The sequence below is a fragment of the Gymnodraco acuticeps genome, unplaced genomic scaffold, assembly GCF_902827175.1.
Source record: "Gymnodraco acuticeps unplaced genomic scaffold, fGymAcu1.1, whole genome shotgun sequence".
Lineage (NCBI taxonomy): Eukaryota > Metazoa > Chordata > Actinopteri > Perciformes > Bathydraconidae > Gymnodraco > Gymnodraco acuticeps.
Genome location: NW_022990459.1, coordinates 3,648,171 through 3,675,559, shown reverse-complemented (window position 1 = coordinate 3,675,559; position 27,389 = coordinate 3,648,171). Strand labels below are relative to the sequence as shown.

General features: G+C 42.0%; 1 protein-coding gene and 1 long non-coding RNA gene across 25 annotated transcripts in view; both read right to left on the bottom strand.

Moving 5' to 3' along the window:
• Positions 1 to 27,389, bottom strand: part of celf2 (cugbp, Elav-like family member 2) — a 224,327-nt gene that overhangs the window by 127,144 nt on the left and 69,794 nt on the right. The gene's annotated exons all lie outside the window — the stretch shown is intronic.
• On the bottom strand, positions 228 to 1,963 carry LOC117552460. The gene is made up of 2 exons (XR_004569970.1): positions 1,853 to 1,963; positions 228 to 502 (listed from the first exon to the last, which is right to left on the bottom strand). It is a non-coding gene; the product is annotated as an uncharacterized LOC117552460 (long non-coding RNA).

Sequence of the window (27,389 nt, the reverse complement as noted above, 5' to 3'; positions counted from 1 at the left end):
TTAAAAAAACACATTAAAATTAAAAAAATACATTATTTCTACAGCCGCTAAATAAACAAACCTCTTTCATAAATAACACACTTGCTCTGCAATAATGTCATGTTTCTTGTCATTTCTGTTAGGAAAGGACATACCTGAAGGACACAACTGCCTCACCGTTTTCTCAGAGGGGCAAGAAGAAAATGAAAAGCTGATTTCAGATTAAAGACCAATACAGGACATTCACTAAGAAACTACACTTTTATTGTGAACACAAAGTCAAACAGGACCATCATTTGTTTGTGACAGCTGAGCCCAGTATGTGCTCACAGATGCAGTTAGGGGGTTTCTTCATCAGGCCTGGTCCTCCTCCATCAGGCCTGGGCCTCCTCCATCAGGCCTGGGCCTTCTCCCAGAGAAAGACCTCTTCATCTCAGTTCTCTCCAGCCAAACCCACAGACAGGACATCCGTCATGCTGAGGTTTCTCCCAAAGTCTCTGCACGCTGTCTCAATTGATCCACACTGTGAATATGAGGGGGAAATGTGTGTCATAAATGCTTTAGACAATAAGAAATATGAAGTTAACTGTAAGGAATGGCTCATTCTTTTTTAAATAGACAAAACTATTACTGTATTTCAATATCTCATGTCTGAAAATTTAATTTAAAAGAAGAAGAGGCCCCAAAAATAAAGATTGGTATATCAATAAATGTAGTTGATTTTGTCTTTTTAATTGTTTAAAGTAGATAGAACTGGTACTTAAGAGTTTGAATACAGTCTGGTTGCGGAGGAGGCACACAGGTAAGAGCATATAGCTCCCATCACATGTAACTAAGCTTGACTTGAATTTATTAAAATTAAGTAACAGCAACAAATCAATAACAAATCATGCAAAAATGTGAATCTTTGCTGGGTCCACTGTTGAATTTACCACATATTGTATGTTTTAGAAACCTTAAGGCATTTATAGATTTGTATGCAAGTAACATCCCAAAACTCAATACCTTAGATTATTATTGAAAGTTTTGTTGACTCACTTTGGGGTCCTTTTTATTTTAGAATCGTTTTTCATGAGACAGTCAATTTAAATATTTGTACTATGCCATATTCACATTCATTTGTAACACACACGTAAGGGTAAAAGACAAACATCTTCAACAAATGTAATGCAATGAATAAGCTTCATTGTCACAGAAGCACACATAACGTCATATCTAATATTTAAACAAATCATTTCCTTGTCCCTAAAGCATTGACTGAGCTATTTTTCGTCCTCAAATGCAGGCATTAAGTTACATGTTCACGTTCTGCTGCCACAATAAGTCGGTTTCTCCAGTGTAATGATAATAAAATGCTAAGTAAGTATTGGTAATAATATTAATAAAAACAACAACGTTTGGGTTCGTTCGTTTAATATGATGAACGTTAACCAGTAAGCTTCAACAATCAACTCCAGCTCAACAAACCATATTGCAATATCTACGTTAACGTTATTTCTGGAACCAACTGGAAATGTGAGATTCATATTGTTCAGATACACAGATCTTATAGTGAGGTTAATCTCATACTCTGCTCTTCAACACTAATGTGACGCTAGCTGTCTGCATCGTCGAGCATAGCTATTTTAAATTAACAATAACAATGCAGTTACCTAACTAGCAAACTAACTAATGTACAAGCATGACCTTATTTTACCAACCTCACCGAGAAGCCTTATGTTTTACAGTATAATCCTTCTTAATGTTTTACACTTCTCTATTATGTTTTAACTTGTATGCTACGGATAGCATCGTTAGCACAGATGTAGCTTCGTCTCGCTTGTTAGCTGAATAAAAAGACAAGTAAGAAATAAAGTGCTTGAATTTCACTTACCGAATAAACTGCATTCATAGACGGTCTGTTTGAACCGCAGAGCCATAAGATAAGTGCGATATTTCAATGAAGAATACTCCACCAGGCATCAACACAACAAACACGTCCGAGTAGCAGCCTGGAGCTAATGAAGCTAACGGGGCTAGCAAAGAGACCACTAGCAGATGACTTCCGTTACATTAGAATGACTTCCGTTACATTAGAATGACTTCCGTTACATCAAGAATCCCCTCACACACACATAGGTGAAACACATGCACATTCCCTACTGAGAACCTTTCAGTAAAATGCTTTTCAGGAGTGTGTGTGTGAGGTGTTCAGTAGTGAATGTGAGAGGATTTCAGTAGTGTGTGTGTGAGGCTTAATTTTCAGTAGTGTGTGTGTGTGAGGTGTTCAGTAGTGAATGTGAGAGGATTTCAGTAGTGTGTGTGCAAGGCCAGATGTTTTCAGTAGTGTGTGTGTGAGGTGTTCAGTAGTGAATGTGAGAGGATTTCAGTAGTGTGTGTGCAAGGCCAGATGTTTTCAGTAGTGTGTGTGTGAGGCTTAATTTTCAGTAGTGTGTGTGAGGTGTTCAGTAGTGAATGTGAGAGGATTTCAATAGTGTGTGTGTGAGGCTTAATTTTCAGTAGTGTGTGTGTGAGGTGTTCAGTAGTGAATGTGAGAGTATTTCAGTAGTGTGTGTGCAAGGCCAGATGTTTTCAGTAGTGTGTGTGTGAGGTGAGTTTGAATTTTGGCCTACACGGCCCCTCATAGTAAATACATTCACGCCAAGGACGTCCAATTAGAAACACATCAGGTCAGCAGGCCCCATATGGAACAATGTTAACGTCACTGGCCTGCACACTGCCCTGAAATCCACCCAACACTTTTTGGATGAACTGGAAGACGTTATGGCCCAAAGGAAGGTCTCTGCAGCCAAAATCCAGTGGGAAACCTTTCCAAAAGTGTGGAAGTTGTGACAGCAGCAGATTTTGGTTTGGTAATGAGAAGTCCAATGATCCCACAAGGGTGTTATTGAACAAAATATACAATCACAATCATAGCCCGATACTAGTAGTTGCAAGGAATAGTAATGTCATGGTCTGTTATGATGTTAAATATTATTGAAAAAAAAATATATATATATTAAACTTGAAGGATTGGAAACCAATATATTTTTTTTAATATATAAACGTATGCAAATAAGTTCAAATGTGTTTAAAGGTGGTTTAAATTCTGAGAAGACTGATTTTACTGATTGTACATAAAACAAGAGTTTAACTAGATGGTCTTTATCTAAGATCCTCAGATGAATCGCTTGTGTCCACCAACATATCGGTATTTTCCTCACTTGAGTATAGTTTTCGCAGAGGAACCATTTCTTTCACTCGTGTGATTATTCTCCCCATTTATCAGGGGTGTCAAATTAGGTTCACATACTTTTGGCCAAGTGTTGTAGTACCAGAGCCAATTATCTCCTAAGAACAAGACATGAAAATGTTCTTATCACTGCGGGCGGCTCTCTATAAAACAACTTGTATTCATTTGAGAACCACTGAACTGGTGTAATACAACTCAGGTGTTACACTTGTATTGAAAAGTGGACACTATTCTGCCATGTGAATGCTTTTTTACTGCTGCGGTGGACTCCTTAAAACGAGCCCCCTCTCCACTAAGCTGCATTCACCAAACATCTGCTTAACATCCCGCACACACACCGCTTAATACGCTGAGCCGATATGCCGAGCGGCGGAGTGTGCGCCGTCCTCTCTCCTCGTGGAGGCTTCAAATGCATCACGCCTAATCAGAGAGGGAGGCTCAGCTCGTAGCGCCGGACTACTGCTGCATGCTAATCCTCTGCAGATGAAGACGCTAAGCTAGGCGAAGGATGACAGCCATGCGGTGGGAATGGCAAAAGAGGCTAATGCTAACTGCTGTGTCACCGCTCCTTCCTGCCTTCCCTTCACACAAACACACACTCCTCAAAGCTCTTAGAATGTGGCTATTTGTTGTATAGGAATTCCAGGAGTAAGTTAGTGTGTGTGTTTGTGTGTGTGTGTTTAGAAAGACTAGCCAACGACAGCTGCATTAAAGTCCTTAACGTCAGCGTGGCCGGCTGAGATTTGACTTGGCTTTGAGCATCTGTGTGTGTTTTGGAGTGTGCCTGGGGGTGTGTGTGTGTGTGTTGTGTGTGTGTGTGTGTGTGTGTGTGTTCATGAAGGAATTTGACAATAATACTAACAAGCGCCCCGAGCCAAGCAAATAAGGGATGCAAGACAACCTCTCAGCATAAAGTTTACTTGCACACACACACAGTTCAGCGAGTTGCTGCGATCACTGTTGTTTACCAGCGAGGTGAAACTGAGCCGTGGCCTTCTCATTAAAGCAAAAACCTCTGTGACTTTTTCTCATTAGTGTCTCTTCAGCGATTGTCTGCGGCTTGTTTGTGCGCCTCACACAGAGGGAAGAATTGCGAGTGGTTTTGGCTCAGACTGAGCTTAAACACACTTGTGAGTAGGTAAACACAACTATCCATCCATCAGTGTGTTAGTGTGTCAGAACATCTGTGTGGCGGAAGGTTTTTGAGAGGAAATCGCCGGCCTCAGAGGGATCATAGCACATACTCATGGATACACACTAACTGGCTATCGTTGTGTGAAAGCACCCAAGAGAACCACAAAAGGCTATATAATGTCTGCCAGTCAGAAAAGCACTTTCACAGAGCGGCCTGCCAATCTCAGCCAACCACAGCAGCCATAATGCCCACTGCTGTGCCCACTCACCATCAATCACATTTCACCACCACACCCACCGCCTGACAACCTGCAATGTCTTGCAGGGACCAAGCCAGGACTCCTAATTACAACCACCGCTGTCAAGTGAACACTAACACTCCACCGCGACCAAAACCACAACTCAACATAATGTAAAATCTACCGCCCGGGGGCTTAACATTCAGAGAAATATATAGCAATGCCCTAAAACAAAAACTCCTCCTAGCCTCAAGTTAGCTTCCTGCTTTACCCCCTCTGACACGTTATATCCCATTAACAAGGTGTCACCACTAATATCTAGGACGTTAATTTGTGCCGCTCCTGAAGCCGCTTTGATCCAAACAGAGTGTGACAACTTTAATGACTAAACAAAATAGAGGACAAACAAACCTAAAGACCTGCTGCTAAATCAAGGCGGGGTGGTCTGCGGGGAGACAGCTTTTGAAGTGAAGGAAAAACAACCCGGGAAGCTTTTTATGTGGCCGCGCCATCATTACGCCAAGCGAGGTGAGGCAGAGGCCTAATTAGGGCCAGCATTGATTGAAGTGTTGTGTTCCTCTACCTTCAGACTTACACAAAAGGAGAGAAAATGAGGAAAACCCTAGAGAGAATTATCTTCCGAAGGGGATATATTTTATTTGAGTTTTGCGTTGAGACATTTGTGAATTCATCTTACTCTGGAACTGGATAACTTCACTGGTAGGTAAACTATGAATTGGGAATGTGGTTGATTATTAGAAAACTATACAGAGCTTGAGCAATACTGTATGTAATTATGGTCATGCTCATAAAGCTATTGAATTGAATTGATAATACATTTAAAGGTTAAGTGAGTTAGATCCTGCCTCTACTTAGTTAAAAAAAGTTCCTTTAAGTCTAAGTCCAGTACAGTTCTCTGTGGAGAAACTTAAACGTTGGTGATCAACTGAATCATTTGTCAAAATGATAGGAATATTAGGAATAACTGAGAATATCTGTTCTAAAACAGCTGGAATCAACACTGTATATAACACATTTTCTCTTAAAAGATTTGAGATTGGTCAGGTTGCTAGAAAATAAAACATGTTCTTGACATTTATTGACATTACCATTACAAATGGTTTCCATCAGTTACTTTCTGCTGGCATTTGTATTTACGTTGCAGCTTCAGGGTTACATTAGCATTAGCTGTAAGGTTAAATAAATCAATGAACTTGTCAATAGAAGTAGTTATGGATAGGTTGGAGTATTCAAAGACAGATATTTATCTTCTGTATGCATGCATTTAGGAAAGAGAACAAAGTCATTTTATTCTAAATGCTATGCCATATCCCTTCTCATTTTGTGGGAAGACAGCAGCTCATCCTCTCCTCCCACCATCTCTCTCCTTTTCCTCCCCTTCCATCGTCTAAACCAGGTTATTCTTGAGAACCGGGGCTCCTGTCAGCTCCCACCAGCACTTGCCTCTAAATGACAGAGGTAACCCTCTTATGTGAGCAGCCACTGCTAAAAGCATGTCATTTTCTCCTACTAATGTCAAGTGGGAACAGATCAGAACAGGCAAGGGGAGTTAATAAAGCTGCGTTCTCTCCTCGCACTGATCCCTTGGGTGCTCCCGATTACGTGAACTCAAACTTCTTGCGTGACCTTTGCCGATTTGAATTGCGAGTAATCACCTGGGGTGAACTGTTCTCTGGTTCTGTAGGAATCTTGCAATCTCCTAAAAAGCCCTGACTCATGATAAGTGGATGGGGGTGTGGGAGGAGGGAGGGTTTTGGGCTTCTTTCCTTTGAAATCTTTTCTCCTAACCGTAGTTTGAAATTATCTTGTCTATCACTGTGTCCTGTCTTTGTTTTAGCACATTGGATCCACAGCCTCCTCCCATTAATCCACTGTTGTGTGTAATTATTCTGTACATCTACGAGCCATTCTCTGCTACTAATTCCACACAGCACATATTGAGTGACTTTCCCTATTGATCTCTACATTAGCAGGTTGTTGAACAACCCGGAAAGAAATAATGGCAGTTTGATTGGCCTATTCAGAAGGGTTTCTTGGTAATCAGAGGTCCTTTCCAAGCCTACAGGCTCATCAAAGAAAAGATGGAGCAATATATTGATTAGAAAACGTAACAATACACCATTTACAGTTTTTCAAGGCTTACATTGATGTACTTGATTAGCTATTGTGGTTACACATGTTATTATGAAGAAAACTGCTTGAAGATGACCCATAGCTAGCTTGTGGGATATACGATGCTACGCTAAGATGCTAAGCTAAGATGCTAAGCTACAGCCAGCTTGTTTGCAAACAATTTTATCTTGCTTTTCTCATGTGCTTTGTTGTGTTTTTGTCTTCTGACACCTTGGAACCATGTTGGCAATAAGTGTTTCAATTGTAACATGTTATATTTGAGGTATTTCTGTTTGTGTGATCATTCATAGTCAATCAAACCACAACTATTATATAGATTTGAACTACCATGTAAGGGATCACAGCAAACCGAGTCAAGAAAGGTTCTGACTGTATATATTCATGGTTCATTTTACTTATTGTTTACACTGTATATTGAATAAAAGCTTCAACCTAATGAAACGTAAAGTACCAGTGAGAATGAACTCTGCCTAGTTTATGTTGACACCTATTCTAGAGAGATATACATCTAAACTATTAGGTGTGTTTTCATGTAGATTTTTATCAAATGTATGTATTACATCATGGTAGAATGTCACCTTCTGCTTTCACCTCCTAAGCGTAAAGGAAATGTACTTGAGGTTGACACGTGTTAAATCAAGCCTACATCCTTGATGCTGATAAGAGGAACATTAAACCAGCTTCCCACAGAGCCTCCTCCAAGAAAGGCCAAGCTGCTTCATCCATAACCAACAGAGCCATCAGCGGCAGGAAAGAGGGGCATTTTGTATTCCTCTCATGCCCCCCTCCTCTCCACTGCAGAGGCTAGAGGTCCACACACACTGTGGCTCCACTCATTACCTTCCCGCTTGGATGCCAGACCCCATTCACCCCGCTCACACACACACTGCAAGCCCCCCCTGATTAATCATCTCTTTTTAACCCCTGCCTCTCTGCGGAGCCTCACACCCACGATACTGGAGAATGATACGTGATCCTGATTCTGATTGGTCCTGATTCCTTCGACCTCACCTTGCGGTTACAGAGTAGATTTGGACTGGTTTCGCTTTATTACGAACATATATTTGAGGGAATCCGATCAAAACTAGATTATAGTCAACCAATCAGATTTACTGTATTCATATTTACAGCCAAGGTGACAGTACAGGTATAGACTGGATGAAAGAAAAGACTTGCATATAAAATAAAGCTGCAAGTTGACAGCAAAGCAAATTACCTTTACTCCACATAGAACCTGAACGCACCATTAAAACAATCCAATGATTATTCCAGTCTCCACAATCACAGCCAACTCCCTCCCTGAGCTGCTGATCCCTGCATCAAGATTTGAATTAATGGGATATGTGATGTGACACTTTTCGGGGCCATTCTGCTGATATTAAATTAATGACTGAATACCTGAGCTCAGAGATTCCTTTGCCTCAGGTAACCCATCCAAATGAGTTTTATTTGAATGTATGACTTCCAGCTGTGAGTGAGAAAATGTGTTCCGCTGTCACCGCGTCCTGGGAGCCGCTCCATTACTCACTGTCTACAGAGCAGATCCAGGACTTTCTCCAGATAAAATCATCTCCACACTGCATCTCTCTGGTGGTTTGATGATGAAGGAACGTGTTCAAATACACATATTGACTCTGAATTCAGAGCAGTACAACAAACAACCTGTCGCTTTTCCTTTAGGGTGGACTTTGTGCAGTGATTTGGCAGCAAATAAATCATTTTGATAATAAATGATTGTTCAAACACATGTTTCAATTGAATAACCTGCTGCGTTTCTCTGTTTATGGTTATTGAATTACACACTATGGGGGTGCATGGGGTTTCCCTGCTTTTGCATACACCCCTCTCTATCTCCCCTCGTTAGTCCTCTGCCCCCCACTTCTCTCCATCTTACTGAGACAATTAAGCTGAGCAGAGCTAGCTAGAAGGGGTTAAACACACATAACCCTACGCTGCCTTGACAGAGAGGAATAAGCATCCCAGAAATGCTCACACACACACACACACACACACACACACTCACTCAGAGGTCCTCGCTGCAGCTTTAAGAGCAGTGATTGCTGTAATAGCCTGATAGAGGGGGAGAGAAAAAGACAAGAGAGAGGGGTGGAGAGGATTGAGAGGAGAAAGAGCTGATGGATGGCTCTGCTTTCCAGGTCACTTAGGGGGCTCCTCCCTCCGTGTCACACTCTGTCCCCGGGGTCACTATTACTGGGCACACACACACACACACACACACACACACACACACACACACACACACACACACACACACACACACACACACACACACACACACACACACACACACACACACACACACACACACACACACACACACACACACACACAAGAGCGCAAGAACAGAGGCAGGTCGCACCACAATGGGCAACATCGATTTTACAATATAAACTAATGAAGCAGACCAAACTCAACACATATAACACAGACACGCACCAACACACAGGGGAACGATGTGCGCACACACACTTACACAAACCATGTAAACACATACCAACACTGTCCCTTTGTTCCTTTTCAATAACCATACTGTAATTGCTGATGTAAAGATACATGTGTACATTACTGAAACACAAACCAATTATACCTTGCGATGCAGATATTCTTAAACTCAGAAACAAAACCCAGCTGCACACACACACACACACACACACACACACACACACACACACACACACACACACACACACACACACACACACACACACACACACACACACACACACACACACACACACACACACACACACACACACACACACACACACGACCAAATACAGACACGGCTTCTAGGCCCTGACTTAGAGAGTATGTGTGTTCCCTTGAGGCAGTGTCTCTCCTCTCTCCTCCTCCTCTCTCTATTTCCTTGGTGACAGCTGTCATCCTGTCAGGCCTATGGCAGCCCATTCTGCCTACTGCCACACAGATACACACACACTCAAACTTAACAGCCCCTGCAGATTCATCTCTGTATCGCTGCGTTTGAAGACCATCCCTGCAAACACAGAGAGGCTAAACTGAGTGCTATCCAGCAGAAGTTACTCTTCTGTAGCCATTAGTCTAGTGCAGTGGTTCTCAAATGGGGGTACGCGGACCCCTAGGGGTACGTTGGAGTACTGCAGGGGGTACGTGAGATTTATTTTATGTTAATGAAAAAAATACCAATTTTAGGAAAAGTAACGAAGTTTGAGCAGTGTGGGTATTATATGAACAGAGTTACGCATATTTCAAAACGCGAAGTGTAATAACTGCAGTTTGCCTCCCTGTCAGAATGACAAAGATCCTCAGTGAAGCACAAGCCCATGTTTCACTACATTGTAAGAACAACTTATTAAAAAGATCAGTTCAATGCAACTAATGTCGTCTTAGTGTTATTGCATGATGTTAAAATTGGTTTGCCATGAATTTAGTGATGGAATGTAGCATTTAAGTGTTTCTCAGTTACAAGGTTGTTGTTTTAATAAATCAGACACTGATGGTGCAGCGCTGTACTGTACCTCTTTATATAGGCATTTATTTCCTAACAAATTGTTTTTGCGCTGATCAGGGGGTACATGGCTGAATTATTTTTTCAAAGGGAGTACATTATTGAAAAAAGTTTGAGAATCACTGGTCTAGTGTGTCCTTGACAGTACCTGTTGCACTGTTGAGAATTGATTACTACTCCATTTCAGAATTTGTTTTATTTGTACTGAAGTATAGGTTCTGTAGACATCCATACTAGGATAAAAAAAACTTTCGCTGATAAGATTACATTGTGAGGTTTTAAAAATAAGTGCTTCCAGAAACGGGGTGGATGAAAGTGGTAATTTGGAACCAACACTATTTAAAATAACATTAAATATTGATAAGTGCAGTTTTAAAGAGGCAGGTTTTAATCGTCTCTTTTTCAAATAAAGACTTTCTTATTCAGTTTCTTCTTGCAGCAGAAAATAAAATGTGTTTTGGCTTTCTTATTTCATTCTGGTTTTCTATTACAACTGAAACCAGATTTCATGCTAGTACAGTATATGAAAAATGTGCTTTGCGACATCTTGAATTTTAGTGTGTAGCTACGGCCCGACCAGAATAACCTTCCATTGCAGACGCTGCTTGCTCCTCTCAGAAGTACATACAACTAAAATATGACTTAATGGCATCTTCAAATTCAAAATGATCTGTGTTGGCCTTTAACGGCACATATTGGTCCAATCCTATTCTGTAATTCTACACCAGGCCGACGCAAAACCTGCTGCTCACACACATTCCAGTCATGTCCTGCACATCGGCAGCAGCATGCCAAACACATCACTCTGTTCCCCTCAGTGCGCTGACCCACTGCTGTATTACTTACAATCTGAAGCTCCGTGTCAGATCCACAGCCCTGTGGTCAAGATGACCAGAAACACTGCTTTAAACCCTTAGAGTAGTATAGGATGTCAAGTCAAATAACTGACAACTCATTGAAGTGTACAGCATTTGATTCTTGATCTATCCTATATGTATATTTTGTTCCTATTCCTGCAGCCTACTTCATGTCTTTTGCACTTTTTGATGTATGTTTCCTTTTTATTTTCAGTATATTGGTTGTTGCATTGCTGGAGGACACTGGAGATTTTCATTGCCAAAATTGTAACGCAGCTATTGTGCATTTGACAAATAACGCCTTTGAAACCTTTGAATTAGTTGCCAGAGTTTAATCATTTTGATTATGATTAAAAATATCAAACAGTCTGCATTCTTCAGGATAATAATAATAATAATAATTTCAATTTATATAGCGCCTTTCACGAAACCCAAGGACGCTTTACAATGGGAAGTAACAAAACAAAAAGTAATAATAATCATACAGATACATAGGCTGAAGAAAACAAAACAGGAACAGGTTGCTGAGTACTGTATATTAGTTGAGGCCAAAGGCGTGAGTGAACAGATGGTGTTTGAGGTGTTTTTTGAAGGTGTCCAGAGTGTCTGCATTCCTGATTGCAGAGGGGAGAGAATTCCAGAGGGTGGGGGCTGCGACACTGAAGGCTCTGTTGCCAAATGTTTTCAGCTTGGAGCGCTGGATGGAGAGCAGCCCTTTGTCAGAGGACCGCAGGTGACGAGAGGGGGTGTAGGGCTGAAGGAGGTCAGAGATGTATGGAGGGGCTAGGGAGTGGAGAGATTTGTAAGTTAGCAGGAGGAGTTTGTACTGGATGCGTGACTTGACCGGGAGCCAGTGAAGGTGGATGAGGGTAGGGGTGATGTGTTGCTAGGGCTTAGTGTGGGTGAGGAGCCTGGCTGCAGAGTTCTGGACGTACTGGAGCCTGTCCAGGGCTTTGCTGGTGACCCCGAACAGAACTCCATTGCAGTAGTCCAGACGAGAGGAGATGAAGGTATGAATGAATGTTTCGGCAACGGGGTTGGGGAGAGAGGGCCGGAGTCTGGAGATTTTTCGTAGGTGAAAGAAAGCAGTTTTGACAGTAGACCTGATGTGGGAGTTGAAGGTGAGGCTAGAGTCCAGAGTGGAGGATAGAGAAGGTGTACAACAGACTGTACACATTTGCATGTTTATTTGTTCAACCTACACACCTTGTTTACAACCTGTTTTCAGTACTTCACAACAAATCTTTATGTATAAGGTAGAGTACAATATTTTAAACAGAAAGGCTCAGACATTATAAACAAACACATATGCCTATAAAAGCAAACACATTTGCACACACACACACACACACACACACACACACACACACACACACACACACACACACACACACACACACACACACACACACACACACACACACACACACACACACACACACACACACACACACACACACACACACACACACACACACACACACACACACACACACAGAGACTGTTTGGTAAATGGCACCCGGTCGGAAAATGTAATTGCTTGAACTTTAGAGAAGCGACTGCAGCTTCTGAAATACCCACGGGAGCCATCAGCCCAGTGTTTTACAGCACACACACACACACACACACACACACACACACACACACACACACACACACACACACACACACACACACACACACACACACACACACACACACACACACACACACACACACACACACACACACACACACACACACACACACAACCACCAACCTCCCTGTCAGCAAGTGCAGTACTTTAAGTAGTAATAACCGCTCTAGCTGTTAGGGTGAAGAGAAGGAGGGAGCCTGGAGAGGAAACATGCATAAGGAGGAAGAACAGCAGCGCTTTCATCTCTATCAGTCTCAATGTTATTATTCCCGAGATGGCTAGCACCTCTTTGAGAAACTGGGTTCTGTATGTCCACAGTTATAGAAATACGCTCCATAATATACCTCGACTCTTGGGGCACTTCACCAATTTTACACATGAAGTTCAGATTAAACATCTTGAGGAATTCTACTCAGAAAGAGAGTAAAAAGCTTTCTCAAATTGGAGAAATAACCCTTGATTCTACATCTGCTGTCCTCAGAAAGGAGGAAGCTACAAATGCTCCAATTGAGGTTACACCATTTATCTAAATAGCAATATATGAATGCAATATCCAAAGGTAAAAATCTTGAAAATAGAATTCTAAATCAATGAAGTCCCTGCAATATTAGGCATCATAATTACAATAAGTGACTTTCTCCAAATGGTGCTGTCCTAGTTTGAATCCCTACATCCACCAAGTGTTTGATATATAGGTAATTGTGGCGTTTTTATTTTAACGTTGCTCAACAGGGAATCATTTTGAAATTTAATTTAAAAGTCAAATAGTGAGAATATCCAAGAACTAGAAGGGCATTAGGTGAGGGCAGACCCCCGGAAATGTTGTTATATAATAAAAATAATATGCAATTATTTGACGCATAATTAAAATCCCCTCTAAAATGTATGGTTACTTATTTTTGCCAATGCTACAGTCTCCCACCAAATTTCAAGAATATTCAGATGGCCAAACCTTAGGTCAAAAAGTGTTTTGGTGGCCAGTTAAAAAGGTGGGTTTTCAGTCTGAGAAGAAAGATGTGAAGCCTTTCTGCTGTCCGGATATCAATGGGGAGCACATGCCACCATTTTGGAGGCAGGATAGAAAACATGCACGTTGTAGTTAAGAGGTACCTGTTCACACTCGCAGTAAAAGAGAAGCCAATTGGTGGAGTTGATCATTGATTATCAGCTTAAATAAACTGCCGACCCCTAATAACTGATCATATCACACAACTGGATTAAAACAATGTAATCTGACAATTCTACAGAGCAGGCAGTTTATACAGCCCCCCCCCCTGCCAGATTAATCCCATGCCTCCTCCACTGGTGTTTCTGCTTGTACCTTGTGCACACTATTGTGTTTCCATGCTTGTAAGTGTTTAAGTGAGAGCATGTGTGTGTGTGTGTGTGTGTGTGTGTGTGTGTGTGTGTGTGTGTGTGTGTAAGCCTCGGGCTGTCCCCTCAGCACTGCGTCTGTATCGACCTGCAGTGGAAAACACGCCTGTACTTGGCCATGTAGGCCAGGGAGTCGATAGGGACATCAGAATGAGGGCAGCCGTCCAAAACGGCATCACAATGTGCCCAGAGGCCGTGCACACACACACACACACACACACACACACACACACACACACACACACACACACACACACACACACACACACACACACACACACACACACACACACACACACACACACACACACACACACACACACACACACACACACACACACACACACACACACACACACACACACACACACACACACGCACTGTATATATATAAAGGCCTGGCCATTTTTCAAATAGCCTTGGATTTATGGTTTACAAATCCCCCAGATGGTGATTCATGTGTAATAATGGTTACTTTATAAACTCAGTTCCAAACCTCTTTGGGCTGTTTCCTGTTGTGTTACCAGACATTAGCATCATTGGATCGTTACCATTTACAAATATATTGCACCTGCAATTATGTTTAATTGTGGAGTGTTTTATTGGTGAGACATTACCGTTAAAATAAATGGTTCTGACGTTCTGTTCCTCTGACAGACAAGTGGGTTTTTAAGTAAATCCGCTCATATAAATCTACAAAATCAAATCAAAACAATTTATCATACTCGAATAAAAAGCATGTTTTACTCATGCCAACAATAACCAAAGCCGGATTACCAACAAACTGCCCAAAGGAAGTCCAACAGTCCCCCGAAGCTTTGGGTTTACAGTTGGTTTGATTGTTTTGGCTAATTCCATTGAAAATGTGTTTGTTGTACAGCGCGGTATGAAGTCACCACAGGGCCCTTATGGTTCTTTATCTCCTAATATTTGGCCAATACCTTGAGTATTACACATGGGTTGAAATCTAGTTTGAAAACTTCCTTATTTGGGGTTTTTACATAGCTTGATACGGAATAAATGTTCTTTGTATGAAATACCTCAAAGCAAAAATAAGCTTTTATAATATATATACATAGGAACCCAGAAGCTCAATTTTGTTCAAGGCCCTCCAACAATCATATAACCCGTGGTGACGATGAATATTTGTGGTGTATTTTCTCTTATTGTTAGATTTTTCTTGCAGATTCTCGCTCAGCGGAATCATCTGCGAGCAATTTATTCTTATTTTTCAAGACATGCTGTTTTATGTTTGTGTTATTATTATTGAATGAGTTCTATGATTTATGAGTGTTTCGGATAAATCAACACAAACTCTGCACCATGCAAACACCGCCTGACTCTCAACTCAACAAGCTAGTATCAGAACGGTGCAACCCCAGTAGAAATACTGAGGGGTTTCCATTTAAATCATTGTGAAATATTGGCAGTACAGCATGATAACAGCATTATATTCAATGAATGAGTAAATGAAGTTGTAGACAATCAAAGGGAACGACAGTCATTAAAGAAATCCAAGAGAACTGCAGAGTAAATGTTGAGTTGTGTATTACTGACCTCCTTTCTAATAGATCAATATGAACCTTCAAAGTGGGATGATCCAATCAAAAACATTAAAGGGGAATACAAGTGAACTTTTTAGAAGAAGTGTTTATGGACAGGTGGGTGTGCCCAGGAGGGGAATTGAACCCTCCACCCAGAAGCCCCTTGCCCAAACACACAGACAGTGTCGCTCCCTCCATTTCAGCTAATCCACTGCAGATTACTCCGTCAAGCTGCAGCAATGACACGTGGAAACAAATATGATGTCTCTGGGTTTAGTTGAAAAATACATGTGGCACTTTTATCAGGCGGAGGCTTTGATAACTGTGAGCAAGTTGCAGGATAAGTTTAAATCATTGAGCCTGGCAGAGAAAGAAATACTTTTTGTTTCAACTTGAGATATTTTTTGCTGCGGTCTGATAAAAAACTGCACCTGCAAAAAACAACTTCAAAATGTCAAGAGACAAATAAAAGCTTCTAGCTAGACCACCATGTATTTTTGTATTCGCTCCATAAATAAAGTTCCCTCAAGTTGTGAGAATTTGTCAGAATCTGAGCAGCACTTTAATTTAACCTACAAAAATAACTCCAGGCTCATTTTGGAACTACTTTTCAAGCCAAATACAAACCTTTTCCTTGCAATCATCTATATTTAAGCGTATTAATAATACATTTGAAGTGGTAATGCCTCAGAGTTTCACTTGGGCTGAATTAGCTACGGTGCTAATTCATGCATCACTGGGCAACATCTTAGTGCTGCCGCTGTCTGCCCAACATTTGAACTGCACATCAGATGACTGTTTTCAATTATAGAAATTAGGCTGACTTAAGGGGGGGGGGGGGGGGGGGGGTCTTGATCACACACGTATCCAAACATGCAGAGAGATCACACGAGCTAAGCATCCCTGGTGGGAAATGGTCTGGGACATTGAAAAAAATAGATCTGTGCTGAGGGAAATGAGCCAAGCAGTGGAGATTGCCACTCTGCTCCTTTAAGGTTCTTTTTCCCGCTTGAGTTAATGTCTTTCCAGTGGTGCCTTCAGTTTCTTCCCTCTGCCAAAGCCATCATACCCGTTTGATCAACAGCAGCTTGGAGGAATGAAGCCACGTTAGCCCCAGCGTCCTCCCACCCACCCCCCTCTTTCACATACTATCCGGGTTGAGAGGCCATTCTCCACTCCCATGCCTTGTATCGGGTTATTACAGGATAAAGCGAGGCACTGTTTGGCGTACATGCATGCATGAACGAGCAGCTACGCTCGCAGGCAGTGCACACATCCATGCACAACAAGCATTACAACATCTAACTGAGGGAAGCCAGAGCCCTTAAACGCACCAGATGTCGGTGTTTCATCCACAGCAATGGCTTGGCCCCCGCTTGTTTTCACCCTCTTGTTCCCTTTCGGCTTAGGCCAACAGGAATCGATGGCTCCAAAGACACCTCATGTTTCAGCCTCTCAGTGGCAAATTACAGTGCCCTCGCCTAAGCGGTGGTGTTTGAAGGAGGATAATCAGTCTGCTTTCTCTGAAAAGGGTCTTTGCTGTTCAAAAAGAATGAGAAGCTGACATTGGTTTTTAGCCATTATCGCGATGCTCCGACCTCTGTCAATCGCTTCATTGTGCAAAACTGATATGCCCACCTTTGCACACACTGAGCTCAGACACACACGATGCAGCTGAAACACTCACAAAGAGAAATCACAAATTGCTGTCATCCAGCGCAGTTTAGCCATGCTACGCTAGAGAAAAAACAAGGTAAATGGAGGTTTCTGCATGCTCCACTGATCTATTACTGTTTACTCAAACTTTCATTTAAACATGGGAAATGGAATAAAATCTCTTTGAGGTAAATGCAAAGGAAAAGGAGGAAGGTACGGTGACTAATATAAAAATACACACTATTCAACCCAGAGAGAGTCTAATTACATACATTAAAGACACCCACATACTTTACCGTCACTCACCCACTGTCACCTGTCATGTGACATACTCAAGGCATATAGGGTATACATGTGTCCATATGATACCGACTCAGCATCTAACATGCCAGGGCATGCAGGCCCTTAAGGAGGCTTCTCACAGAGTGGAGGGAGACTTATAAATCTGTCCACCAATCAAAGTAAAGAGAGGCATATAATGTAATTCGTGCCTAAATGGACGCCTTTTCCAAAAGAATCCCCTCCATTCGTTATTATTCAGTAAAAAGGTTCAGAACAATAATCCAAAACTCCTCGTTCAGTGACGTTCACACATACATTCTTGAAGAATTTCTTAAGAGCCTGCAAGATGTCGGGATAGTGCCAGTGGAAATACATCATTTCTACACTGGAATGATTTATTTAATTGGATTTTAAAGTCCTTAACCCTAAACAGGGTTGACAATCTAACACAAGGTCGAGCGACAAATGACAAATTCCATGGGTTTTCACTGTTTATTTCTCTGTTTGAAGGTTTCAAGTACGTTGCCCCTTTGACCCGACCAATGGAGTGACCGTAGTATAACGACAGACCTTGGGGTACACTTCTACAACACTGCAACTTAGTTGGAATTGAATTTAACAGAGGTCCACAAAAGCCAGGTTTGTAGCAGGTGCTAAGCTGCTCTTTAAGGCTACTAAGTGTCAGACCTGGAGAAAAAAAACCCAACCGTACTAGAGTGTTAAAAAAACATTGACAAGATTGCATGGCGACTCTCAAACTCCGAACCTATCACCTGCCGGGCTCGGCCCAATCTTTAGAATATTATAGACTTTTTTTGCCATGAAATTGGCCAATTTGAAAGCTATTGAATATCAGCACAAAATATCAGCCGTCAGCAGCTTCAATCTGAAATACTTGGCATCGGTTTCTGCCTTTAAAACTCCATTGAACCCTACGGCAGCAGAAGGTAAATGGGAAAGAGTGGGGGAGGAAGGGGGAGTGAGTTAAGGCCAATTGGATTTCAGCAGGTTGTAGTAGTGGAAGCACGGATTGAAAGATGGAAGGAATTCTGCGGCATAAAGGGGAGGATAAATTAAAAAGTGGAAATGTGGGCTGAATGGATGGATTGGATGAAGGGCAGATGGATGATGGTTTAAATGGATGATTGGTGGCATGGGCACAGAGAGTGTGTGTGTGTGTGTGTGTGTGTGTGTGTGTGTGTGTGTGTGTGTGTGTGTGTGTGTGTGTGTGTGTGTGTGTGTGTGTGTGTGTCTCCAGAGGTGCAGATTAGATCACTGTTATGAATGCACAAGCCCTCAGGACACAGCAGATAAACATCAACAGATAACCAACACATTTACCTCTGCACCATCCTCACTTCCTGCCTCTGTTTCCTCCCTCTCATGCAGACTTCCTCTACATTCCTCTTCATTCACCTTCACTGACTCTTTCTCTTTTTTTTGTTCTTCCAATGCCTCTTTCTTTTCTGCCCTCTCTAACTACATCTAGGAGTCCCGGGGCGGTGCAGTAGATCACGCTTCTCAATAAACCCGTCAAACTCTCCCCTGCCCCCCCTCACCCCATCTCCCCGTAGCTTTTCCGAAACACAATAACAGCAACTCTGAACACCCCCCCCCCCCCCCCCAACAATACTCCCATCGATCACTTTGCTATCTAGAACACAAACATCTATCACTGCTGGGGAGTTTACCGCTGAAGGCCCGGCTGCTCTCTTTATAGCTTTGCAAACATTTTCAGGTCGTAGACTCCAAATCGACAAAGAGTACACCCCAATGACTCCAATGTGTTCGGGCCAGGAAACATCACGAGGGGGGCACATTTGTTATATTTGATTAACTCAATGTCCCAAGGATATACAACAATGGAGAGAAAAGGGTATGAAATCCACATCTATAGGGATAATCTATAGACTCTAAAGTCATGCATGTGTTGCCTATCAACTCAGTGGATTCTAAGTAGTTATCAATTTGACACATTCTAGGTTCCATCACTTACACTTTCCCAGCTTTGAGAATAGCTTGCCAGACTTCTGGTAAATTACGTGAAAGCATTGGTTCATTGTTTGAACTGATTTGGACAGACTTTGGAGCACACACTGACACAAAGCTGGATAAAGTGCTGCTAAAGTTTGGCTGTATTCTTAAATCAATTGGACCAGGTTTACAGCAGGGCCTGACCAGGTTCCAATAGCTTGTTCATTCGTCCAAGGGATGTAGTTTCATTTCTAGGCTAGATAGATGCTTACCATAGAGCAGAAGCACACCAGAAACATTATACAATGATAGATATGTTATGTTTGAGTGGATTGGTGGTTTCAAGTTTTAAAGTGTATTACCTTGGCAGCTGTGCAGCTTTACATATGATTTCATTATCGATGTGGTAGCATGAAACACAAAAGCAGGGTTCATATCATCAAGGATTATTATTTTAGTGTGAATTTGGTGTTGATTTGACCACAGTGCTAATCTCCGAAAACGGTTATTTTTGCTTTTAAGCTCCTGGGATCAGTTTAGTGAGAAGAGAGAAAAAGAAAAGGTAGCTGTTGCGGTTCAGTGAGAGAAGAGATAAAATGCCTCCAACAGAAAGACTGTGCTGAGTTCAGGCTCCACAGGGAAGAAAGAGGTAGGTCGGGCAGAGACAAGCAGCATCTCTCTGACATCCTGTTTGTGCCCCCCCGCCCTCCTCACTACATTACCATTCATTCTTTGTGCGAGTCAAGGTTAGACCTGTCAGCTCTGCAGCTGTGTATGGATATGTGTGTGTTTTTTTGTGCGTATGTGCTCACGTGTACGTTTCGAAGCGCCCATATAAAGCAGATGGGAGTGGAGGGAGTCGGATGGAGAGGAAGAGACAGAGAGATTTATGGGAAGGAAGTACAGTCTGTGCTCCGCCAATGAGGCTGGGTGGCACCCTAAGGTAAGGGTGGAAGAATCAGATTAATCCCCCATGCATGGCTGGAGGTTTGATTCCTATTTAGACGCCATTATAAGGTCAGGACGAAGATTTTCGGAGGCTAATGGAGTGCGGTAATCGTGATTTACTTGTCTTTTACTTATATATTGCCAAACCAAGACAAAGAAGTCATTGATATGTGTGCAATCATTTTCTTTTTGACACAATTGACTCCAAGACAAGCTACATTTTCTTGTATGGGTAAGCTATTTATAAGCCAATTCTTTCAGCGCTGAATATATACTGTTGAACTATGCAACACGTTTACATTCAGATTTAAAGGTTAGACAAGGAAGAAATGGCACATAAATGGAAAGTTTGACCCCATCAACGTCATTCTGTTTGCCACAACTACCAATCTAGCTCCAAGAGCCTGCAGGTTTCTATTTCAAAGTCAATACTAGCTGATTGAAGTTACCTCTTGCAAACATTTGAAAATGCGTTTAAAAAATATTCATCTCCCATGAAAATGACAGTTTTCCACCATCTTATTCATACCACACACAATGATTCAACCTTACCAGTCTTAAACATGATGGCATTTGTGTTCAGTGTCTGGCATGTCTTTCCTGGCAAACACCTCACTGTGCACAGGAAGTCATATGATTCACAATGATGATTTGTTTTGAATCAATAGGAACAGCACTGAATCATTTGCATGTGTATGAGCCGAAAGTTCATCAAGGGCAGATCCAAAAAGACTTCACAGTGCTGATCACGGTGTTTGCTTGACAAGTGAGAGGTTCCACTGCAAATAACCAATTAGCACCGAAGACTGCAACAAAATCAAACAATAAAGACAGAGGGTTATGTCTTTAAAAAGACAGCTGCTGAGGTGTCTGGAATGAAACCGTGGTATGATTTGTACGGCAGGAGCTGCTCTGCACGCGCATAGCAGTTGGCTCTGACCTTTGTGTGACCTTTAGCCATCATGTGATCGGAGACTTTAAGTTTCTATGTCACCGGGTCTGCTCAAACATATGCTTCCTGCACGCTAACCAGCGTAGCAACTGTGCAGGGTTGGATGCACGCACATCCATGGAAGCAATATGTTCTGCCCAGGATTTGTACAACACCATGTCACTATGACAGGTAGATACTGGAGTCTCACCCTGAAAGGCCAAAAACACGACTTGGTCAACTTTCTGCTATTCTGGAGCTATTCATTTAAGTTTCTCTGATCTCTATCTTACAACCTCGCTCCAAATAAGTCCAGGTACAAAACTGGAGTGCAAAATATGTGCAAAAAAAACACAAGACACCATGTCAAAATAGCTTCATGCAACTTGCCTGCCAATACCTTTAATAATAACCTGAAGTCCTCTATTCACATAACTTTAATCCATATTTCATTGAGGCATTATATAGAAGAAAGATCTTTTAAATCATCAATATTGGTCGATCGAAGTTAAACTTGGTTGATATGCAAGAATTCCCATTTAGCCAGGAAAAGAGTCATGCCTATTTGAGGAGCAATCACTTTAAAATCACATTGAAACCCTAACCCAGGCGATTAGTGAATAATACCGCACACTAACGCAGGTAAGTCTATACCCTTCTCTGTAAATCTAATGGCTCTTTTAGCTGCACAAGAGCCTCAGTCCACGAATGTTGCTCCTAATCCCAAATTCCTCTCCTTCTCCACAATAATGAGCTCCTCTCAGACTCAAGAGTTGACAGAGGTAAAGCATTTAGCACGCTTGAATGGAGAAGGAGGGAGAGAGTGGGAGTGAAGAGAGAAAAGAGAGGAAGATACAGGCCAAAGAGGGATACATCGAGGGATGGGGAAGAAGGGGTAGAAAAAAATCGACTGAGACATGCATGAGGTAAGCTCTCCCTCTGGCAAGGCAGAGTAATGCCACTGCACAGAACAAATGCATGGCTGACTATTGAGAATAAGACAAAAAGAGCGAGAGGAGAAGAGGTGGTGGAGCGGAGAGATATTCATACACCGGGAGAGGAAGAGAGATGATCACTGTGTTCACTAAGTCTCTTTGGGTTCAGTTGTTTTTCTGCCCGTCACTACAGCCCAGGGACATGATGTGAACAACGTGGAGACTGTGTTTGTGTATGCGCGCGTGTGTCACGTGGGGTGCTTTCTGCCTATTTGCGTGGGTGGCAATGTGCAGCATTGAAAGCATGTGCATGCTTCATTCGTTTCAAGGCCAAGTGATGAAATACTCCTCTCAGAAAACAGGAGACTGACACGTACAATTGCACACAGAAAACTCTCTTTGCAGAGCTTAATCTACAGTATGTGTGTGTGTACCTATGTGTGTACTCGACATGAATAAGCACAGAGACTAAATGCAATGTGCTGCGGTACAAATAATCAAGGAGAGCTCGATAGTGAAGCTCGGCTAACCAAGAGACAATGAGAGGGATTGGAATGAATGCTGGGTTTTGCCGGCCTTGAATGCAACATGGCTCACGGAGTAAATGGAGTTAATCATATGTGTGTGTTATGGCCGCTAATTGACGCCACTCACTGTTGCAGTTAAGGGTCTGGTCGCAGTAGGAAGTGGCAGATCGACATTCCTTCGTGCATTGTCGCCATAATAATGTAAAAGCTTCTTCTCCTAGCAACCTTCTTCTCCACTAGCATCTGCAATTTAGGATATTCACTTTCCACAAAGCTGGTTTGCATGTGTGACTTTCTGATAATTTCGCTTGGGTTTTCTGTCCATATTTTAAAAGATAAAGGGGTGTCTATATCTAAAAATGTGAAAATCAACAATTTTCTTGTCAGCTTACCAGCTACGTCTACTATGAGGTTTGTTTCCATTTACACATGAAGCAAAACTCACACACAATTATGGCTTGTGGACTCCATCATGTGTCCATAAACACACACACACACACAGACACACACACACACACACACACACACACAGACACACACACACACACACACACACACACACACACACACACACACACACACACACACACACACACACACACACACACACACACACACACACACACACACACATACACACACACACACACACACACACACACACACACACACACCACACACACACACACACACACACACACACACACACACACACACACAGAGAGACCTTGGTCATGATACATCACCACCTACACACACAGTGTCATCCACAGACAACTGCTCCTGAGCCCCAACAGAGCAAAGACATTCATCATAATGACACAACACACACACAGCCACACACACACACACACACACACACACACACACACACACACACACACACACACACACACACACACACACACACACACACACACACACACACACACACACACACACGGAGAGAAAGCGACATAAAGCAACATTGCAGTCACTGATGCGTGAAGACGACTCCATCACATCGTATATCACAAATACGGTACGTGTTTCCCGCCTAAATAACATTATTATGAACAAAAACAATAATAACGGAAATGACAGAAGGCTGATGCATTTCTCCTCCATGTGTGTGTGTGTGTGTGTGTGTGTGTGTGTGTGTGTCATCCTCACAATAAAGAATGTAAAGGTCTCTCTCTCTATAGGTTGGAAGACAGATAGAATCACCACCAGCACTACTGACTCCCTTTTCTAACTCATTTCTTCTTAATCTCGACATCAGATAAGACACAATTCAAATCTGACCAGATGTCTGTCCAGGGAGTCAAATGCTGTCAAACCATCACTCCTCCTCCTCCCTCTTTCGCACCTTTCCCCGTTTTATTCCTCTCCCAGTCAATTTTCACCCTTCTTTTTCAGCAATCTCTATTTCACTTCAAGGATAAGTGTGATGTACCAGTTAGATCATCCATACTGGCCAAACAATGCCATAAAATGTTCTCTATCAGAGTCAGAATCAGGATACTCATAATTGATTAAACTGGGGGAAGTTGGGTTAAACCATTTTGACAAGAAATATCATTTTAGTTCAAACTTCTTAACCTTCATCAATGAAGAGGATCTGTGGTTCAGGAAGGACACATTTTTTGCGGCCTACATGAAAAATATAGATTCATTGTTGAGCGTTTCTTTGTTATTGACTTAAATTATGGAATCTTTAAAAAAGGAAAGAATAAGGAAAATTCTCTCATGGTTTTGGGGGAAATCTGCATAAGGACTTTAGTCTGCCGGAGGTAAAAAGAAAAACGAAAAGAATAAAAAACAGTAATACAAAATTGTACATAAAATGCATTTAAAGTGCAAAGAGGAATATCTGTTTTTGCAATCTTCCAATAAAGTCCATTATCAAAAGAAAGGGTGTTTAATATATCTAGCACACAATAATATGTTTCTCTGTGTTGTTTCCATGGTGGTATCAGCCAACGAAAGCAAGGCACACAAGCCTTTATTCACCTCCCTCTAAAACGCTGCGTTCTGTCCATACCGCCCCCTCATCTAAACAAACAGACCCTCGTATATATGTCTCACTAGAACCCTATGTTGTCTGTCACAGGACCCTTTCAGCTGTTGGCTTCGTGATTTGTGTACTTTCAGGCTTGGAAAGGGGGGAAGAGAAGATAGGAGTGGGTGGGGGGGAGGTCGTAAAGAGAATCAGTGGTCAGATATACATTTTCCCTCTGAGAGCAGCAATTGTGTGCGGTGGGTTGTGTACACACTTGGCAAGAATGAGGCATTTTCAAGCATTATCGCCAGTCTGTCTCATGTTTTCTGCACACAATGTTCTTGTTAAAGTTAGCAGCCTCACGTCCGTGTTTTCTTGAATTTTGAACACATTGCTATGTGCGAGAAATCATTTCTAAATACTGTCCGCCCTGCAGCCTCAGAAGTGTAATAATCCCTGAATCTAATAGTTTCAGGATTCAACACAGTGTCGAAGAGGTGAGGGGTCACATATTTCCCATAGAGCCAGCGAGTTTAGTCTTCAGAGTTAGAGTAAGAGGGGAAAGTAAAGGGCAGAGGTCCTGCCCCTTTTTTCCTGAATCTCTCACTTTACGTCCTTTCATGTTCCCAGCCCTGATAAGAATGAATAGAGAGAGATTGGACTGTTAGTTCCACTTAGTTCTCATATGATCTCAGCTAATATTTGACAAGTCTAATGTTGTCAGGAGCTGTCAACATGGGAGTCTCTACAGGAAGGACAGGAAAGGGAAAGCAGCCAGTGGAAGGATGTTAAGAGGAGCAGCATGAATGCAAATGTTACCATTACTGAAGAAATAGTGCCATTTAACGCAAGGACGCAAACAAGTAAATCAAAAGATCACTTCCCCCGAGGGGCTTAATGGGCGGGCGCAAGAGGCGTGTTCGCGTAAATACAAAGTGTCATCTCCATAAGCGCTCTCATGGTTCAACCTGTCCGCCTCCTCCTCGGCTGGGTAAGAGGCCACAGATAGGCCTGTCTAATGCCGCTTCACACATTATTCATAAATCCTTCACTGCGGGGCGGATGTACCCGCAACTGGTGGTGCGAGACGCATCCAGGGGAGGAAGGGAAGGGAGGATGGGAGGGTGATGGCTTCCCTGTCCACCCCCGCTGGTCCTACGCGGGGCCCACGCCGTCACAGCCGCTGACACTGATTAATGAGAAAGCCTTCTCATCACTGTAACATCGAGGTAATAGACTACATGAGAAGTCAATGGAGGGAGGCTCTGCAGGGTGACGTGCACGCCCCAGCCTCATAAAATGCTTGAATCTGAGTAATTTTGTGATTCATGCCGTTGTATAATGGGAAACACTTGTTGCTTTTTTTGATCTCATATTGTGCCTCTGTTATACATCGGTGAAATAGAATGAGGATTTTTGGGTTGTTTAGTGCTGGGTATAGGTTGAAAAAATGACAATATCAGTATTGTTAAAGTGTTGCCAATACCAATGGAGCCTTCCTTTGATACCCATCTTGTGAATGGAAGCATGTCATTGTGTAAAATGCAACCAACACCGAGTAGAGCCATACATTAATATGGTCATCAAATGTGTCTATGACCTGGAAATGAAGGAAGAAAGTCATTTTTTCATGAATTTGAAACATTATTTTTAGCCACAATCGATAAGCCTATATTTAACAACAGAAAAGGGTTGTGACATAGTATTGTGATAGTGACAAAAAGTATGGCTGTGGTACTATATATAAATATAATATACATAATATTTATATAGTGCTATAGAGCTAACAATCATACTGCAACTGTAGTAACTTCTACATTAAACAGTCTTTTTTCAGAGAATTATAGTTAGCCTAAGGTAAAACAGTGGGTTTAGTCTACGATCAGCTACTTTATGATGAAAACAGTATTTTATAGTGAGTCAACTGAAGTTAATTTCCAGCTGCTGCATCATTTTATAAGATGTGTTATATTTATGCAGTATCCTTAAATGTTTTGCATTATGAGTCTAAATCCGTTTTTCACAACACCACCCACACACACAAACACATAGACACATATTCCCCCTTCATTACGTTAGTTCCATTCTTTTACACCATGACTCACCATAAAGTCAAGTGTAGCATCCCAACAAACACTGTGGATGTACGGGGAACAAATACCTACACAGAAAGATAAAAGAGACAACTGCAGCAGCACATTGTAACCTATATTTGATCTGGTGGGGAAACAAACATGATCCATCAACAAGGCGCTGTGAGCTGAGGGGACATAAGTGGGATATGCACTGTGAACAAAAAAAACACATGACCATGATGTTGGGATGAAAACCTCCCTTTGTCCCTGCTCTACACATTCCGGAGCGTAACTGAATTAAAGCAAATCCAATTGAAAAACACGGGATACCGGTCATCCATGCATTCCTGCATTCACTCAAAAAGCTCCATTCACTCCTATGTGTATTGTGAGTGTATTTTTCTGCAAATGCATCCAAGTGTC